The sequence below is a fragment of the Cuculus canorus genome, chromosome 18, assembly GCF_017976375.1.
Source record: "Cuculus canorus isolate bCucCan1 chromosome 18, bCucCan1.pri, whole genome shotgun sequence".
Taxonomy (NCBI): domain Eukaryota; kingdom Metazoa; phylum Chordata; class Aves; order Cuculiformes; family Cuculidae; genus Cuculus; species Cuculus canorus.
The window spans coordinates 12,185,118-12,200,363 of NC_071418.1; the positions used below are offsets into that span (position 1 = coordinate 12,185,118).

The 15,246-nt window shown below is 42.0% G+C and overlaps 1 protein-coding gene across 3 annotated transcripts in view; it reads left to right on the forward strand.

Moving 5' to 3' along the window:
- The first annotated feature begins 618 nt into the window (after positions 1 to 618).
- The window catches only part of LOC104068683 (uncharacterized), a 154,558-nt gene continuing 139,930 nt past the window's right edge, over positions 619 to 15,246 (forward strand). For all 3 annotated transcript variants that reach the window (XM_054083686.1, XM_054083687.1, XM_054083690.1), the window contains exon 1: positions 619 to 760. The gene's annotated coding sequence lies outside the window, so the exon portion shown is untranslated. The remainder of the gene's footprint in view (positions 761 to 15,246) is intronic.

The window sequence follows — 15,246 nt, forward strand, 5'->3', positions numbered from 1 at the left end:
ATATGTTTGGAAACTGCCTGAGCAAACTGCTTTCTTTCAGGAAATTCTTGCTCAGAAAAACCCAGCTATTCTGTGGGAGCACAAATTACTGTCAGAGCTTTCTGTGGGAATTTTTCAGAGTAATTGGTTTAGACTACATCGTTTTGACCTGGTGTTCTAGCAGGAAAATTCAAGGTAAATCTTTCTTCAGGAAAGTTAAAATATTGCAAGAAATTTTAGCTTTGTTTTGTAATCTTTTCTTTTTTTTTTCTTTTGCCTATTCAGAAGAATGAATAAAAGTTGATTTAAGCATCAAAGTCTATATATTGTCTGGACTTTAAATCCAAGTTTAAAGGATTGTCCTCAAAAAACGTGCAGCACTAACGCTTATAAATTCTTCCTTTTCACAGGCATTTTGGAGGAGTTGCAAAAACCTGAGGCCTATAGTGAGGATTGTGAAACGGTGAAGACCATCTGTTTTCATTCACTACATTAGATTGTCACTGAAATATCAGTGGGTGTCTGTTTTGCAGTTTGAGGAGCTCTGATAGGATACTGTTAAGCCAAGATTCTCTGGTCAGAGAAAGGACCTATAAATACCAAAGCCAATAAGCACATATTTTGCTGAAACTGCTTTTCTGAATGCTTTAAGATTTGGGTGAAGAGCCTGTGGAATCTGCACTGGGGCAGCTCTGCCTTTCATACCCGAAGGCTCCGATTGCCTTCAGCTACCAGAGCTTGCTGTCCATTCCCTCATCCCTTCCTTCCTCTGGAGCGTAAGGTCTGTGTCTTAGGTTCTTTCTGTTTTCATTTATTTTAAATTGATCTTCTTTTCTCTCTTACGCTAGTTATTAACTCCTGTTTGGGGAACAAAATGTCTTTGAAAGATTCTGCTCTGGAGAGATCTGGCAGGGAAGCCAGGAGGAGTTACCCAGCTTAGTGCTTCACTCCTGCATTAAAATTCACTCTGGAGCTGGAGGAAAAGTATTCCACCCCTTTTTCTGTGCAGAAAGCCCAGAATCTCAGTGTGCTATTGCAGTGCCAATGCTTTTTCCCTGGGAAACTTCAGAACTCTGGGTAAAGAATGAGTTGGTCTGGTTTAGGTTAGGACAAAGCCAAACAGTAGCTCTGGGGTGTGGAAATAACACCTGCCGAACTATGTAAAGTGCCCTGCAATCCCTCTGCATATTCCTCATCTAATCAGACATCAACTTTTGCAGAAATTGCTGATTCTCCGTAACTCCCCTTGCTGCTACAGACACAGATGCATATCAGGGTGCTATAGAAATGCTCATCTATTTATAATAAACGAGGCAACAAACTCCTACACTTCCCTGGTGCCTGAGTTTCTTTTAGTGTAATGTTTATTCTTATGATGTTCTAGTACCAAAATATCTCACTAGAGGGGATGGGGAGGTCTCAGTCTTATTTTTTTTAGTTCTTTTAAGTTTGAAAATGGTTCAACAAATGTAGCCTGTGTTTAGCTGCTGCTGATAGTCCCGCTGTAACTACCTCAAAGTTACAGCTGGGATGGGGGTGGAAGACTTTTCAGAGAGGATGGTGTAAGATAGTGATTTGTGTATTCTGGAAGAAGTGTGGGGACTGTGATTCCTAAATTCCTCTGGCAGCAGATGCTCCCTGGCTGCTGGCAGAGGCAGGAGGCAGCACACCAAGGACAGATTACTCGTTATCACAGTGTTCACTTTCTCCATCTGAAGCTATCCAGACCTTTAGCCCGGAAGGAAGAGAACCAGAATGTAGAATATTGAAGCATGCTGATTGTTAATTGTGCATCTTCTTGAAATGACACATCCTCACAACTGTCAGAAAAATGACAAGGTTTAGACTCTTTTCATTAGAAAAGGAACGATTCATGATCGATGCTTTGCAGCCTTTCTGACAATTGTCCCTGTAACTTTTAAGTCCCTTTGACAATTTCAGCTAAAGTGATCAAAAGTTTTGGAAATGCAAGAATTTCCTCCTGATGTCAGGACTGCATTGCTTCCTGAGTCATTCACTTATGCCGCTCCCACTACCTGTTCAGCACTCTAATTGAATTTCTTCCAATGCTATTGCTTGCATCTTCAGTGTCGCCCTGTATCCAAGCTCCAGTGTCTGTAATTGGAGAAATGTGGACATGTACATATGATTAAAGATGTTTTCTAGCTCCTGATGATACTCGAACAGGTTTGCCCACGTGCATTCTTGCTGCTTATAGTATATGTGTTATAGCTGTGCACTTGACAGGTTTTATTCTCTGTGATTATATGAGCTGATTTGAACCGTGTTATGTCTAGCTGTAGTCTGCAATTCTTGCCCTGACTCTTGTGTGAGAGGAAAGAAAAATCAGTAACATGAAACACATAATAAAGAATGAAAATTGGGAGATCTTGTATTCATAAAGTTTATGCCGTTCCTGCATTTACTGCTATAGGATCTTGAGGCAATTGTGTCAAGTTGATAATGATGTCCTTGTGTGCATCCTTAAGAGTACAAGAGAAAAAATCACAGCATACAGTGAGCATCCGAAAGGGGGAGATGTGGACATGGGCTGTGTTGGCTCCTTGCTGGCTCTTGGCCGTATCATGCCAGGACAGACCTTTCCCCAGTTTAATGACACAATTGTGAATAGAAAGTATTTCCACATTTTTGATTAAATGCTGCTGCTTTTTAGTTTTACTGGTTTTCTAGCAGTTTTCTCTATTTTGTGAAGTGCAGGAAACTGTGAGGAGTTGGGCAAGACAGCAGTTTGTTTAAAATACTTCTTTCATTGACATGAAATTGTCCCATCCTTATCCTTCACCTATCAGCTTTAAACTGCACACGGTTAAAAAGAGCACACAGTCCTTAATGGAATAAGTGCTACCTGCCACCTTTATAGCTCGGCAATGGATGTGAAGTTCTGCTGATGGCAGATATCCAACCACCAGCCTGTTTGCTGACAGAGTTTTCAGGTTTGGGTAGCTTTAGCCTGCTGTCAGGCTGTCAGAAAAGATTTGTGTCTCTTGTCACCCACACAGCAACTTCTTCCCTCCAGGTGCTGGGTGGGATGCAGGGGCAGCAGCGGTGCGGGCTGGCTTCCTGGCACTTCTACTCTGTGCTATGTAACAGGATTATTGCAATCGGTGTCCTTTGCACGCTGCTCTTTGGGGAATATTCTGCCTGCCTTTGGGCATGCAGGTTTGTGAAATGTAGCAAGGGATTATCTCTTCTGGGATGCTGTGTTTGTATTCTATAGTAACCATACTAGTATTCTCGTACTGCATTTGCAAAACACAAGTAGTAAGAAACATGAATTTTATTCTAATAATAAAGCAGAGTGATTAATAATATTCATACTGGTGCTGATTCACAAACAACGAGCTCAATTTCCTCAGCTCTTGAAGTCCGGTGAAATTTCTGTGATCTTCAGCGAAAAAACTGGGACGTTGAAATGTTTTTCTGACCTCAGTAAGTCATTGATTTTCTAATTGAGACCTTAATGAAAGAAAAATGAGGAAGCTTCAATTCACTTCTCACCCTCGCAACAAATAAGGATGTTAACTGCCAGAAAAATGTTCTAATGATTGTATTGTGTTAGTCTTCTTAAAAGTGCTTTAAATGGAATAATGATAATGATGTGATCATTGTCTGAGCTGGCTTAATGAGTTTAGCAGCTGTTGCAATATTAAATACTTAGCACTTAAGAAAAATACCTCCTGTTCCATTCAAAAAAAGAAAAGCTGATAGAGCTTTTGCGCTTGTGCTGGATCCGTGTAGTTCTATGCATTGCCAAAATAATTGCTAGTTTGGATGCTGCAGTCCTTTGTGGGCTCTGCTTCAACATAAACACAAGAATAGGCTGTTGGAGGCTGAACACTGAACTGATTAATACTATAAATTTATATGAAAGTTTGACATATCTGGGCAGGGAAGTGGTTGGAGTGTGCCTCATATGCAAGTGTAGCGAGTTGAGAGTGTCACGAAAGAGAAGGTTCTGTGTCAGTTTCAGACAGATAATCTGGGCCTTGGGAGGTGTTACAAGGAGAACAAGGTGTGCAACGTGTATGGAAGAAGCAAGAAGGTTCCATACAAGACCCTGTCCCTGCTCTAGTTCTGTTAAGCCATCTCCAGTTGCTCTGTCAGGCAGCAGAGGTGGCCCCAAGGACAATTCCATAAGTGATGGTAGTTTGCCTCCTCTTGGCAGCATTGCCCTGGGGATTGAGAGCTTTGGAAATAACTTTAAGTCTTGGCTGGTGTCCTGCATAGGTCAGGGAGAGGCAAATGGCAGGTGGTGATGGATGGCTTGCATGGCTTCGCTGGAAAGCTCTTCTTGACCAGTCTCTGTCCAACTGAGCATTGCAGGGTCCGCTGGAAATGCCAGGCCAGGGGCAGAAAATGCAGGCATGAGTCCAGTTTTAAGAGTTTCTTGTTTGCAAACAAAATAGTTAGGTAACTGGACTGTGGAAAGACTTTTTAACATGAATAGTTTTAAACTAAAATTGAGGATTGTCTCAGTTACGTGAATTGTTGCGAACTTTGGGTCTCAGCTATGTGATATCCTGCAGAATGAGGCGTCTCCTGTTGCTGTACCCCGTTTTGAGTGGGAGTGTTCTGTTCATGTGCCTGATGGCTTGGGACATCTCTTCAGCACTAATTTCACTTTAAAAGTGCATAATGTAGATGCTCTCTCTCTCTTGTTTCAGTGTAAAGGAGCCAGGTCAGGACTGAGGATCAGGCATCTTACAGAATTAACATTTTTGTATAGGAAACCTGAAATGATTTTCCAGGCTGTTGAAATTTAATTAGTTTCACTGCCTAATGACGATGCTTTATATTGTCTGTTAATCCCTGGCAAAAATGAATTCAAACATCTGTGACTTCTGATGTAAGTAAATAAGAGCTACTTGGAACCTTCTGGGTAAGGTAAGAGAAGCAGTTGTTTTGCCCTCATCATTGGAAACTCATTCATAGTCTCTGAAATCTTTGAATTAAAGGCAGTTTTGAGAGCTTTGCCTAGAGCATTAAGGATATGTGGACTGTTAATACAGTGATGTGCTTCATGCTGTGCTCTGCATGACAAAGATTGAAACATTAAGGAGTATGCAAGAGGTCAAAGATACGCAATAGGTCGTAACTCAGTTTGGAGAGTACCCATGAGTCAAGTGACAGTGGTCTGACCCACGGCATCTGTCTAGGCACACTCTCTTTTCTTCTCATCAGAAAAAAATGTCTGGTTTCATCGGTACCTGGTTAGAGATCCAGGCGTAAAATATGTACCTACTTTGCAGAGTTTTGGCACAAGAGATTTGTTGATGTGTTCAGGTAATTATCCTTGACTTTATGCACATCCTTTGAAATGTGGAAGAAGACACAGCAAATATAAATTCAATTGTTACGTGGGGCAAACCTCCTGCTTCTTTTGTTTAGTCAATTAAGACATTGTTTGTAAGTACAAAGTGTTTGTTCTAGACAAATTAATATATGAAGTCGAGCTGGGGCTGCATTTTCCAGGAACAAACAGTCCTGTGGAATGCGTACTCTTCGTTTGGAGATGGGAGAAATGTCAAATGCAAGTAGAGATTTTTCTAAAGTCTCTCCGCTTTCTCAATGTGAATATCAATGACGGTGGTTTGTTTTTTCACGATAAACTCATTCAGCTATTACATTACTGGAAAGAAATCTGCCACTTCAACAAAGATGCCTGAATGAGTCATGTGCATTTATAAATATAAAGGATGTCATGATGATTGGTTTCTGACCCTAAAAAAAAAAAAAAGCCACTTCACCATTTCACTGTGGTTTTAATTTAAGAAACTCACAGCACTTCTTTAACACTGGTATTGAAATTCTGCACATGCAACTCTAAACCTCCGTTGCTCATCTTAATGTAAAATTCTATGTTAACTTTTTTGTGGGCCTTTTAGCATGTAGAGGCACTGAGGGATGTGTGTTTGTGTATTTATCTCTGAATACCTGTCTATACAAGGTAACTGTGCTTCTGCCTATGTAGGGCCGTATCATACACAGTACCTTTTGTTTTCACCTGTACATAAATCTGCGGTTTCAGAAGCTGAACCCATGTAGCTCCTGAAATTATGTAAAGGCTTATTAGAAATACACCTATAAAACCATCTTATTGGGATGATAAGGAACAATAATAAAAATCAGATGTCTTTTTTTTTTTTTTTCCTGGGTTTTTCTCCAGCGTGTGGAAGCGGAGTGTCCCTTCACATGGTGGGTTAAATGAGGTCCACCCTGGCTTGTTCCTGGTCTGTTCCTACTTACCCAGACAGACTGCAGATTTCCTTCTTCAGATTCACAACTCCAATTAAACCTGCTAACTTCCAGCTGCGGAGACATATCCTAAAGCTGCAAGTGCTCTACTAGCTCATTTTTGAGCTCTCTAGCCAGGACATGATTAAAAAAGTCCTGACTTTCTCCTCTCTTCCATCAGGTTTTTGAAAATCCGTTTTAAATACTGCTTTTTTAAACTCTCCAGAGGAATGCAAAAAAGAATTCTTAATCAGGATGAATAAAACATCCTTTTCCAAAGGAAAATGGCTTGCAAAAATATGCTTTTCAGACTAGCAAAGGGATGATTCCTGACAATTTCCACCTGGAGTGATTCCTGATGAGCTCCCAGGCTTGGGTAACACTGGAGGCCAAAGCATATGAGCACAACAGTCCATTGTCCCTTATCATCAGTGGAGGCAGAAGCAGTTTTGGCCCTGTTATGTGACATTTATAAGGCATGACACTATATCATCTGCTGCTGATCTTGCCTGGAAGCAATTCAGGGGTTAGGTGTCCTGGCTTCAGTGAGACTGATTTGTTTTGGTTTTGGATGAATACAAAATAATTTTTCATCACAACACTTAGCCCTTGGAGATCTTTCCTCAAATGACTGATGTGGATTTGTAGACACAGGGCTGGTCTGGGCTTGCCGCTGCTGTGCAGGTGCCTCTGAACCCAGCGCTTGGACAGCCAAGAACAGGGCAGGAGTGTGAGGCAGAACAGGGGACCCTTGCTTTTCCCTTACGAGCTGGTGGTCAAGAAAAGGGCTGCAAATTTGCATTACCTTAGTAATGTATCTCTATATCGCATGAGAGTTGTGGTATGTGGTGAGAAAACTGGATGGGGAGAGATCAAAGACTGAGCAGTTGCAGGGATCACATACCCCGTTAATGTTAAAACTGAAGTTCTTGGCCAGGTATGCAGTTGCAGCTGTCCTGATCACGCAAGTCCGTATTACTAGCGTGTGTTTCATAAGCTGTGAATTCATTTGAAAGCAAGCTGTTTGCAAATTCAGTCCATTGGTAACAACAGGAAGACTGTGGGATGGTTTGCTCAGAAGCTCTGGGAGTGAGCGGTGATGTACCGGCAGCCAGGAGCAGTTTGCTCGAGAGCTGCTGTGGGTGTTGTCAGCCCGAGGTGCTACATTGGCTTTCTGCTTGTCTGAATAAATGAAATGACAAAGCATCACAAAGTGGTGAGGGGACATCACGTGGCGGGCCCGGCAGCAGGTGCTGGATTGCTGCAGTCTTCAGCTCTTAGTATTACTTAACAAAATAAACTTCATATATATGACAAAGGCAGTGAACAGGAACATGATAGTTGATTTCTTTTTAATTCTGACACAACAATGAAGTCATATGCCAACGTGGCATGAAATTACTTTTCAAGTTTTTAAACAAAGCATAACCGTGCTATGCTAAAATCCCAAGGAACCGTCAAGGTAGTGAGGGAAGGAGTGTAAATATGAAGTACCCCCTAGCCTGGAAGTTTATAAGGCATTAAAGCAGTGCCTGGAGCCCTTTGGTGCCATATAAACTGTTCGGTTACATAAGCACATCGTCTTATGGCTTAACTTGTGGATATAAATCCCCTCCAGGCTGATAACGGGACCATGTCTCAGCCTAGAAATGTCTGCTATTTATTTACTTTACAGGTCTGGGGGCAGCGAGAAAGCTCAGCCTTGTTTAACTCTTTCTGGGCTCAGTGGTTCTTCCATAGCAAAATCAAAGCTGTATTGGCCATAAAACTGTGTTGATGTTCGTGTCCCTACTGAGTTTTTATTTGAATTCTATTTGTAGCCTCAATTTGGTGCAATCCTGCTAAGGATTTTTCTACAAACTGTAAAAAATCTGGCACAACATTTGTATGATAGGGTAAGGGTGTCTAGGAATGATCAGCCAAGGTCTGGACCTGACAAAATTGCAGGGAAGTTGCCCATGAGAAAGCAGAGCTGGAAAAAGGCTTTTGGCAGCTGGCTACACTGCTGAAGTTGTGTCAGCCTGGACCTCATCTTCAGTGTCCAGTCGGCTTCACTGTCTGAGTGAAATAATGATCTGGGCAGTTGTTACAGCTGGAACCATTTGTGTGAACAGCTTTTTGCCTTGAATGGGCTTAAAACAGTTTCATCAATATGATCCCAAGGAAGAAGTAAAATGATACTTTTATGAAGCTTCCTCTGCGCTTCTAAGCGTGAAAGCAGTCTTGGACAGTTCAGAAGTATCTTGAAATCATGTTCATATCAAGCCAGTTGGCATATTCTGGCATGCTCTGTGGTGATGATGTTGGAGCAATAGAAGCTCAGAGATGCCCAGGAGATGAGTCACTTGTTTGCCGGAGTTTCGGTGTTTCTGCCTTCTCGGTGACACTGGCTGGCAGTACGTCATCCATGTGTCTTAGGGTGCTTTGGGTGACTAGTATGTTGGGTTGGCACAAGCTCACGGTGCAAAACAAAGGGCTTTTAATACTTAGCGGGTCTTGTGAATATATATCTATATTTAAATGTCCGTGTAGTTGCATATTTGCACCGAAAAAGAAAAAATTCAGGATGGATGATTGCTTTTGGAGAAGTAGTTGAGGAAGTTTCTTTATATCTGTGGATGTGGTCTGCACTTTAGACACTGTGTGTCCTGCCTAGATATGGTACGACCTACTGCCAGGGCCATCTCAAGCTTGTCTTTGTCCTTCTGTGCTTCCCAGTACATCACTGTGGGGAGGCAGCGTGTGGCTCTTGCTCATCTGAATTAGGGCTGTTGATACTTAGTGATGGAATGTTGGATTTTTTTTATTTTTAGAAATAACCCGTATCCACAGGCCCTTCTTGCTTCTTCTCGGACAACTGGGAGAAAGCTGTTTTTGGCCAAAAAAGAAGTTTTGTAGGATTGGGCTGAAATGTATCTGGTTTTGATGCTTTATTTCCAAAAGTAACTTGGGCTGACAGAGACCAGAAAAATAAGATTATTTCATCTATTGTGATGAAATTAATCATATGAAAAGGATACCTGTTGGTTCCAATATGAACACTTTAGGACTTAAAGATTTGATAAATAGTTGCCCAGTTCTCTGTCTCAACAGGGATGTTTTTGAGAGGTATATTCATAGTCTTGGTATTATTATTGCACAGGCAAATACACAGAGATCTGGCACAAAACTCTCACCCAGCAAAGCTGAAGTGCTCACAGTGTCAATGTCTGCGTCAGTGTGACTGTTTAGATAACTAGAATGGAAAACGAGGGCAGAGAAAAAGGTACTTCTTGGATATGATTCATCTTATTCTGAATAAGTCTCATGAAGATGTATGCACTGCAATTATTTAAAGCTAGTAGAGTTGAGTGTCATGCAGGGTAACTGAAAAATACAGATCTCTCTTGTTCTTCTTCATTCCCACAGTTTCCGTTTTCCTACTCACCTGTCAGTTATTGGATGTCCTCAGATGGTGCAGGGCTGGGCACAGAACAGTAAAGCGGCTGCTGGGCAGTTGGTGCGATTCCTGATGCTGTTTGCTGGATGTGGGATAAATTCTTTGCTGTGCTTCAGTCTCTCGGCTGTAAACAGATTATAATGTTTACTGCTGTTGTGAAGTGCTTTGATTTCTGCAGGTAAAACGCAAGGAATACATTCTTTTAATCATGCTGTTATGCATGATTTTCTTACCTCTTCAGCACCTGCAGTTCCTATTTTGATGATCTCCATATTCTACTTGTCCTTTATTTTCATTTAGATGCGATGCAATATCCCAAGGTGCAGCTTGCAAACAGAATTCAGAAAGGAGGGAGTTAAACTGATATATTTTCAGGGCATAACGCAGGCCTCTGAAAGGATGGGAAAGGAGAGAATTTCCCCCCACGTCCTGGTTGCATGATTTCATGGGGTGTCTGGGCTTTGGATAACGGCTCTGTTGCCCATCAGGGCTGGTGGAGGAAGAGAACAGGAGATTTGGAAGCACTCTCACCTCTCTTGTTCAGAAAGAAACTCTTTTTTTTTTTTTCATTGTAATCACCTGGCCAAGCTGTAGGTTCTCCTAGATCTGACACTGTCTTATCAGCCAGCCAGGCGTTATTATTTCAAGGCACAGTGGAAGTACCTGCCCTGGCAGCCTTTGGGTGCAGGCTGCACCCTGGGTTGTGCCTTCTGCTCTGTGGGAACTCCTTGTGTTGTGGATATTTTCTTTAAGAAACCTCATGAGATACCTGTATGAGAGCCTTCTGAGCTCGAGAGAGCCGTTCGCTGGGTTATCCAAGTTAAGCAAGGCCTGAGTGACAAGTTCAGCCTCTGACTGACCTTCATTTGTTTTCCAACAGCCTCCTAGTAAATGTCATACCCACTAATTTTCCCAGCAATGTGCACACCTAGTTGCTCTTAATCTTAATAGCAGCTATTATTTGCTAAATAGACTTCTTTGTTAACTGTTTATTTATTGTAGGTTGTTTGAATAAAGTCAGAGTATGATCACTGCTATGTAGCAGCTGCAGGCTTGAAGATGGGAGAAAGCAAAGAAATAACTTGTTGGCAGGTAGTCTAGAATTACCTGGGTAGCATGGGCTTGCTATGCAGTCATATGCTCAGCACTTGCCATGTAAATAAAGTGGCCTGCTTGGCTGACAGGTCCTGTGTAACAGAGACAGGAGGCTCGTGGGCAGCGCAGTCCCATCTGTCAGTCTTCGTAAAAAACTAAGTTCCTTCCTAAGATTAATTCCTGGCTGGTGTAAATCCTGCATGGGTCTTGCTGAGGAAGCTGAGTACTATGGACAAAAGTCACACTGTGGGTCACTATGCTGGCTTTCCTTGCTGATTAATCTGGCAGGGATTCGCATTAATGTGTCAGGGCTTTGCAAAGCTGAGGTCTCTTATTTCGGCAGCTGGAGTCGTTCTGAGTTGTACTTTAAATGTCTGTTTAATAATCAGAAATTGGTCTTCTCGTCAGTGGATCGGATTTAATATTTTATGGAAGGTAGAGTCCCCCAGTTCTCTCATGCTTCTTTACACCGGAGTGTTTTAATTTACTTTTCCACCTTTAGAGTGATAAATAGAGAGAAGGGGCGAGGATTAATGATGCTATTTTCTAGGCTTCTTTTCTTCTTGAAGAGATGGAGCTTATAAAATTTCCTTTAGCTCCAAGAAAGGCCAAAGGGCTGTGAGGATGTTCAATTTGCTTGTCAGTGTTGAACTGTGTTAGTTTATTCTGAGTATGTGCAACCTAGATGAGACCTCTTCATCCTGAGATGTTACCGCTTCTGAAATTCTGTCCTTGGGTGTATTTGAGTGTTTTGTGGCTCTTACAGTTGGTGAGATGGCACATAAGATGCCCCTGCATGGTGACTCGAGTGTGCTTCATTACCAGGAGTTCCTGTGCTCATTCAGTTCCTCTCCACATTATATAGACTTCTGATGTGATGTTGGAGAAATGTCTTGAATGATATCTCTCCCAAATGGTTTTCAGTCACATGTTCCTTATTTTGAGTACTCTGTGTGATATTCTGGTGTATTATTTGCTGATGTTCCTTCAGCAGTAGTCCATGGTGGACATTCACAAATCCTCAGTGCAATCAGGATAGTCCCTGAACCTGCTCGTAGGCAACGGAGAGATGTGGCCATCACCGGGAGTGTGTTCAAGGTGCCTGAATTATGCTCAGTTGTTGCTGTTGTGAGCATAAAAAATTCAGAGCACTCAAAGGCACGTCTTATTTTAAAGTTAGAATCGCAATGTAGACATGCTGGGAACCAAACCTGAATTCTTGCATTTCCCGTATTTTGAGTGTTTGACTTGGCAGCTGTAATAGCCTTTAATAATAAGGTGTAACTTACTGATGCTTTCACTGGAGTGACAGAAAACAGTTATGCCACAATGATAAGAAACAAAACAAAACCCCTGTATAACATTTAAATTAATTCCCTTTGCAAATAAATAGGATGGAAACCCTTTTCCTTTGTGATGCATTAATGTTCTGGTCCAAGGAGAAGCAAGCAATCCTAAATGAGTGGAATTGTTATTGTCAGAAGGAGCAAAATACGCGGTTTAATATTCTGTCAGCATCTGCATGCACTTAAAGAATGGTTCCTGCTTTTTGTGCATCGGCCTAAGATACAGTCCAGAATTGATGTACTGAGAAAAGTGTCAAACTGTTCCCTGAAAAATAATAAGCACAGCACTTCAGGGGACAGGAGAATTACTGTGAGAAACAGACTCTAGGAAATACCTAGTCTTAAAATGGCTGAAGTGTGTTATCTAATTTCTATTTTTTTTCTTGCAGCACAGGAATGCTGTAAAACAAATATTTAATTCATTGTCACTCCAGTCTTCTAAGAGGGCAAGAAGGGAGGACTCAGGAAACTATGGGCCAATCAGCCTCACTTCCTTCCCTGGAAAGGTGATAGAACATTCCTGGTGGCATCTCTAAGCATCTGGAGGAAAAGAAGGTTGTTGGGAGTGGTCAGCATGGATTCACCAATCTGACAGCCTTCTGTAATGGCATGAGCTGGGGGGAGAGCAGTGGATGTTGTCTACCTTGACTTCAAGTCTTTTGGCGTTGTCTCTCATAATATCCTCCTGGGGGGAGCTTAGGAAGTGTGATTTAGATGAGTGAATAGTGAGATGGATTGAGAACAGTTTGTGTGGCAGGGAGGCTGCCCAAGGAGGATGGGGAGTCTCCTTCTCTGGAGAGGTTCAAACCAGCCTGGATGTGTTCCTGTGCAATCTGGTCTAGGTGACCCTTGGACTGGGTGAGTTCCAGAGGTCGCTTCTGACCCTGACCATCCTCTGAAAGAGCAGTATTGTGTCTAGGTCAAAACTGAAAGACATCATACCGGTGAGATTTGTATTTCTGGAGAGATGTATAGCAATCCTTCAAACCTGCTAATTAAATGCTGTCTGAGAGTGGACTTAAATTATTCATCACTTATTTGTTCCTACACAATAGTGGGGTTTTTTGATCCACTTTCAGTTATCCATCAGGCTCTGACTTATCAGAACTGAACCACTGATAAAAATTCTGTTGTGTCAAAAAGCAACAGGACAAAGCTCCAGACACAGACTTTCAAGCTTTACTTCATACAGTTGTTTTGCATCTATCCTTGAGGGTGCAAGAGGATAACAGAACACAAGTTTTACATTATAAATACCTAACTTTTCAGCTTGTGGTTTGGTTTTGTATTGTTAGCAGCATGATTTGCTTTGACTACGTGCTCTCTGAATGTGCCTGTTTAATAATTTGATCTATGGCTGCCGTTGCCTCCTCCGGTCTGCTTTTTTTAACAGTCTGGATGGGGATTGATGGAAAATATTTCCCAGGTCACTACAAAAATTGGTAAAAAGGTTATGGTTTTCTTTCACCTTTTTCTTGAGCCTCTACTTCTGTGATCTTTCCATATAATTTCAGCCTTGTCTTAGGATCTTGAAACTCACAAAGACATTTGCTGTGTGTAGTACATAATGAATATTAACAGTTGGATGTTGTAACATGAATGTGACTGCAGGGAATCCTCCTGGCCACTGAGTGTCATCGTTAACTCAGGAGAAATGGGGCGATGAGAAAAATCTTTAATTGGGGAAGAGGAGGAGATGAATCTGAGTTTGGGAGGGCATTACTGGTTTGCCAAGTGTCAAGGTTAGTCTTCCTAAGAAGTGCTGTGTGTGTGCAAGGAGGCTGGATGTGGTAAATAATTACAAAATGTGCTACCATGTTTCTGTGGGAGAATGGGCTTCTTGGGTGAGTTGTTTACCACTCTGAGTTTCTGAGATCCTCTCATCTGGTCATCTAAAGTTGCTCCATGTTGCCTCTGCTAAACTCCCACTCAATCCAGGTCATAGGCTATTGATTTTTCCCCCAAACTGGTGGCTATTCTGACATCCCTCTGGGCTCTTTAACTTGGACCACGTGCCTGCTGAAGTAATCTCTGTTGTGCAGGATGAAACTAAGCACTCTTCTGCCCTGGTGTTTTATACACTCAGCTCTAGCTGGTGCAGTTGGTGAGGAAGTAGGGCTGGTGTCTCTTTCAGCTCACAAGCCTTGAAATGCAATAGTCTAGAAGAGAGCCATCACCATCAGAGGCGAAATTATTTCCATAGAAGGAAAAATACTTTAAGAAAAACAATTCAAATAGTGGTTTATACAGCTGTTTTCACATAGTGAGTGAGTTTTATTACCTGTAAAAATTGCCGCTTTCCTTTATGGCCACGTGTGCTATATGAGCAGAGTACAATTTCCTCCTATCTAAACTTATGAATAAATACTCCTACTCGATGTATTACTCATAGGGTTGAACGGGAGCCTCGACATTCCTGTCTACTGCTATGCACTATTTGCTATGCAGGGTAAACTCACCTTCATTATCATCGACACTGAAAATCAGACAGGGACTCTGTTTTCAGGAATTTGGGCTTAAAACACACCCTGCATTAGCCTTCATGTTAACAACATTGACCTCAATGATAGCAAGAGGAAAGGATGTGGCTGGAAGGAATGAGCATGGGGGTGGGAGGAAGAGACTGTCACAGGTAGGAAGGAATGTGGTTGCTGGGATTGCCAAATGAGTAAGTGTTACTTTTAGCTCTTCTTCTGAAAACCATCTTATTCTTACATCTTCATGCTACCTTAAAAAAAGCAGCTGCCTTGCAGGTTTGCCTTCACCTCTGGAAAAAACAAGGTCTTTACTCTGCAGAGTGGCAAATCTGTTTTGAAGCCCCTATATTATTGGAAATAAGATACTGGTGTTTTACTGACAAAGCAGGAGAGAGAATCCTCTCCAGCTGCCTTTGCTTCACTGGGATTTAACAGCAAGATTGCTATTGCCTAGTAGTTGTGTTGCCATGAAAACGCCACCTTTCTGGCCTTGAAACCTACTTAAACTGGGCAGCTTAGGCTGGAGTAGGGCAGCCAGGAGGAATTCCACAGTCTGCCCATGTCTCGCCGTCTCGGTGAGAATGGAGAAGGGTTGATGTGGAGGCAGAGGCTGATGCTTTGCCAGAAACCACCTCCTTCCTTTGCTCTTTTCCTT